Consider the following 5,000-nt stretch of genomic DNA (forward strand, 5'->3'; position numbering starts at 1 on the left):
CGTTGTGGTTCGGCTGCAGGTATATTATCTATGTCTCAGGTAGAATTGCATTTCTTATCTATGCAATTACCTTGACACTGATATTTTCATTGAAAAGATTGAAAAAAAAATATCTTACCTGATGTCAGCTGTTAGAGGTCATGATTTTGGGGTAAGTTTTTCAGGCAGCCAGAAACTATCGGAATCAGAATCACAGTATTCATATCCGGTTATACCCAATTTTATTTGTTTGCTCTATACATTTTAGAGTCAGCAGTCTTACTTATTCCGGTGACGTTGTTCATACATATCTTTAACTCTTTAGCGTCGGGACTGAAATTCTGCCAAAATCACAAATCATAATTTATTCCATTTTACCAACGTAGTTTTATGTCGGGTAATCGTGACGCTGAAAACTAGATTTAATTTTTAAAATATTGATATTTAATAGGATTGAACCCATAATAGTTTAACGGTGAAAACGGCTTGAAATTTTATAATAAGTATTCCTTCAGATACATTAGCACCATGGAGCCGGATTTTATCCCGGTTTTTATCAGATATTATGCGCTTGGCTAAGAAGCTCACAACATTGCCAACCGGAAGTTAAACGGACCAACACACAAAACTATTTGTAACCTTGAACGTTTATAATCTATTGCTCCTAAACGCGGATGGCAATAACCAATAACAACGACTTGAGTGACGTCAACTTCGTTCTATCTGAAGGTCGTCAAATAACCCATTTACTCCTCCCATAGATGTTGATAAGACCTTTAAGTGTTGTATGCGGTAATAATTTCTTACACCTCATGAACGTTTTCCCAGCTAAATAAATGCGTCGGTGGAATAATAATCATTTCATAATTCATCAGAAACTGCAATCATCTTCGAATAGCATTGCGTAGAAATTATTTACGTACTTTTTTTCCTTTCTCGCCTTTATACATATAGCATCGCATCGACTCTCCGTAGCAGTATACATCATTTTCCGCCAATCCCACGTTGCCTGTTTTATCTCTGAACTCATTTGACCAGACCTTGTTGTTTATATTTCATCTGTTTACTAGTTATCTAATCGTCCTTGTTTACATTTCATCTGTTTACTAGTTATCTAATCGTCTATGGGATAGGTGATGTATCATTTTTTTAAAATGAGGATTTGCGACTTTACATTAGGCTCACTTCATTGATGTTTGGAATTTCCGAAAAAAAAATATTCAGTATTTGGTTATTAATTTTTTTTCTACTGCCAACGGTTAAAAGGTTGAAATGAACTTCATATTGTCTTGTTTTGTTCTTGACTTTCTGGGATTTCTTCTTTCTTAGTTTTTTTGTTTGTTTGTTTGTTTGTTTGTTTGTTTGTTTTTTGTTACTTATCTATCGGCTCCAAGACTCTCATCATTGTCTCTTTATGTTAGAATTTCCCGCTGTCAGTGGGTTTCAATAACTTTATACTCCTTTCCATTTCAGTTATCTTTTTAGATTTTAAACAACTGTTTTTGTTCTTTGATAATAGACCACTTCAAAGTGAACATAATTCATATTATTTATAATTAAAGCACACAATTTTGAGTAGTACTTAAAACTGGTTTCAAGGTATTCGAATCTCATTGTCTTCAGATTTATCTTTGAATTCCCAAAGACTAATAATAACATTGAGGTTTTTGATTTTTTTAAAGTGATGATTTCTGTGGAGATGTGAATTGCTATAATTTAAGTATTGCAAGGTAAAAAGCGCCGCTCGTTACTGGAAGTTTTGTGGTACAACTTTATGGCCAACTTGACATCTCCAGACCTCAAATTAGATTTTACGTTTTCAAAAACGTTTTTTTTTTTATTGCCTTATTTAGGCTATTGGAAACATTTTTATAATGACAGCAACGAGCTCATTAAATTCATTGCTTTTCGACCTAGCTTCTTGCTGTAACTATTTTGTTTTCAGATTTGTTTTTGTTCCTGTTTCCTTTTTTCATTTGTGGGTTTTTTTTTTCATCTTTTCTTCTTTGTAAAAATATAACTTGCTCTCCGATATTCATTCATTCGTTTTCTGTGATGTCATTGAGACGCCTCGTCCGTCATGAACTTGAAGAAATTTACTCAGTTCCATCGAATAGAAAGCTAAAGTTTTAATCGCTAAGTCCTCAGCTGGTGGATAACTGACGAAGGTGACTTGCGATAATATTTGTTTATATCAAACAGTGATCTGTAGTAAAACCTGAAAGAATTAAAGACACAGAAGCCACGTCGTAAAATTTAAAATGAGATTCAAGTAAACAACATTTTATGACATACCATTATCAAGAGCTCATTTGATAAAATTCAGACATATTGACGTTCAAACCCACAGCTTTTGATCCACCATACTACTACTACTACTACTACTACTACTACTACTACTACTACTACTACTACTACTACTACTACTACTACTACTACTACTACTACTATTACTACTACTACTACTATCTCTACTATACTACTATACTACTACTACTACTACCTGTAACTACTATTACTACACTATATATACTATATATATATATATATCTACTATTCTATTACTTCTATACTATTCTTCTATAATATTACTTCTTATTCTGAATCCCGTCTCTCACTACCCTTATCATTTCTATCACACCCTTGGGACTCTCTACTCACACCCACGCCACTCTAACGCTTCATTCACATTCCAACCATCGTTGAGTACAGTCGATACAATTCATACTCCATTTCATGTTATTTGTTTTCAACGTTTATTTGTCTATTGTTGTGCTGACGAAGGGTTTGTACCGGAAACGTCCATTGTCTGTATTGTTCCCATCCGAAGGCTCTCCATCAAATACACTTTCGTTAGTATTTTCACGATCCCAGGCTTCAGGCAGCCCCCACATCTCTCTACTGATCCACCATGCAAACAGCCTACACACATTGGCCTTCATATTCTATTTATTTCTTCAATTTTCTTTACGCCAGTGTTCGTTTTTTTATTTTTTTTGTTGTTGTCTTATTTGAGATCAGATCTTTCCTACAGTGTACTAACAGCATTGCGACTTGGCCCTATTGAAGTCTGGGTCGCATCGCTATTACATCTGTCTTGGTGAAATAAACTCAATGATGGTAAATGCCACATCCATTAATCACACAAATCATAACCGTAATCTTTAAAAATAACGGTAGACAAAATCAAATGTATCTCTTTTGGATGAATTATATTTTATATTACCCCACTTGTTCTATCTATTGTTTCATAATATCTGGAATATATTAATTTTTAAAAAACATTGATAACTCGTGCCAGTCTCATAGAAGTTCAAGTAACGGTTAAAAACGCTGTTATGATAGATACATAAAATTGAAGATAACCTATTGGAACAGTTAAGTGGTTTTTATTGAATCGTAAAATTGCGAATGCCTCATATGTTTACGCACCACCTGGATTTATAACGTTTTTAGTGTTAAAAAGGGAAAACTGTGTCGACAGACACCGGTTTCTCAAAGAACAAATTAAATATACTTCATTAGATGTGTCTGATAAACTAGAAATATTTTAATCACTCGCTCAGAAACTTTAAAACATTATCCTCATCATAAATTGCTGAAAAGCACAAAAATCACAAACTAAAAGTTCAATTTCTTATTGAACTGAACTTAGTTGTTTGCTTTTTGAAACCTATAAAAAGAGCTTGAAAAGAAATTTAGCGGTCTTTTAAACCAACAGAATACACAAAAATTAGGAAGGTATGTGGCTGTGGCACTTGTTCAGCTAAAACACCAATTAAAATTAAAACCCTATTTAATGATGCTTATTCCTCCGTTAAGGTGGTTTTGAAGAGGTTCATATGGTTCATTTTAATATCTAATTTATTTTATTAAAACTGCTATGAATCGTTTTCGTTTAATGTGATTCAATATTAGATAGTGCTGCCATTATCTGAAGAAGAAAAAAAACGCGGTTTAAAACTGTTGGCCAGAAGACGCGAAGTTCCCTGTTTGAGAGTCTCTACCACGATACGGGTCATTTTAATCGATCGATATTTATGAACAAGTTTTCCAGCCAAAATCTTTAAAGCGTATATTTTTCCAGAGTACAGCAGTGTAAGGAATCACAATTTCACTTGCATGTACCAGATCTCTACACTGATTAATGCCATTTAAAATTTAGAAATGATACCTGTACTATTAGCATCAATGCACTTTATCAATGGGAACAGGATAAATCATCGTTATAATATCAAAATGCTTCCATTTACATTCTAATTTAAAACGTGCACGTCACTATAGTGTACATGGCTTTTACAACCAAATATTCAAAAAAAAAAAAAAAAAAAAAGTAGCCATTTAGAGCATAATGCCCAAGGGTTTCTGAGTTTATCGCGGTTTATATATCGTTAAACAGACGATAGCAATTGCTTATTACCCTTTTAATGGGACGCTAATGTCAAAGTACTTTCTGTTAGAGTTAGCAGCCCCATCATTGCAGGATGGGTAGGGTGGTCAAATATAAATCTCCATTTCACCCGGATCGATCCCATCCTTGTGGGTGAAGCGAATGCTCTACCATCTAAGCCAATATGACAACTCTTACTAAGGTAAGACCAAAAATGATAGAAGGGTTTCTACCATCACTGGTAAAATCAACCGCCTGATGCACCTCATATTGTTAGGATTCACACATTCTGGCAGCTCAGCATTTTTATTGATGTTCTTGAAACATTGATCGCCAATCTTTTAATGCATTCTGCGCAAAATATATGACATGAGGTCTGTCATGTAAATACCATATTAACAACGAATTTCAATATTTATTAGGGTAAGATATGAGTTTCATAAGCAATATGCTATGTCACAGGAAACCGTTATAAAAAACGACTAAAACTTCATGATCCTCTTAAATGATATTGCTTTCCATTCTGTCATTATGGTTTTGTTGACTTCATTATTTTTATTCAGTTCGAAATTTTGTTTGTTTTCTGTTGACCCGAAAGGGGGGGGGGGGGGGGGGTTATGATTTGTTTGAT

General features: G+C 33.9%; 1 protein-coding gene across 16 annotated transcripts in view; it reads left to right on the forward strand.

Moving 5' to 3' along the window:
- The window catches only part of LOC144971251 (matrix metalloproteinase-19-like), a 49,121-nt gene that overhangs the window by 16,405 nt on the left and 27,716 nt on the right, over positions 1 to 5,000 (forward strand). The window lies entirely within an intron of this gene.

This window comes from Berghia stephanieae, chromosome 4, assembly GCF_034508935.2.
Source record: "Berghia stephanieae isolate SIO BIC M18660-M18661 chromosome 4, UCSD_Bste_1.3, whole genome shotgun sequence".
Taxonomy (NCBI): Eukaryota; Metazoa; Mollusca; class Gastropoda; order Nudibranchia; family Aeolidiidae; genus Berghia; species Berghia stephanieae.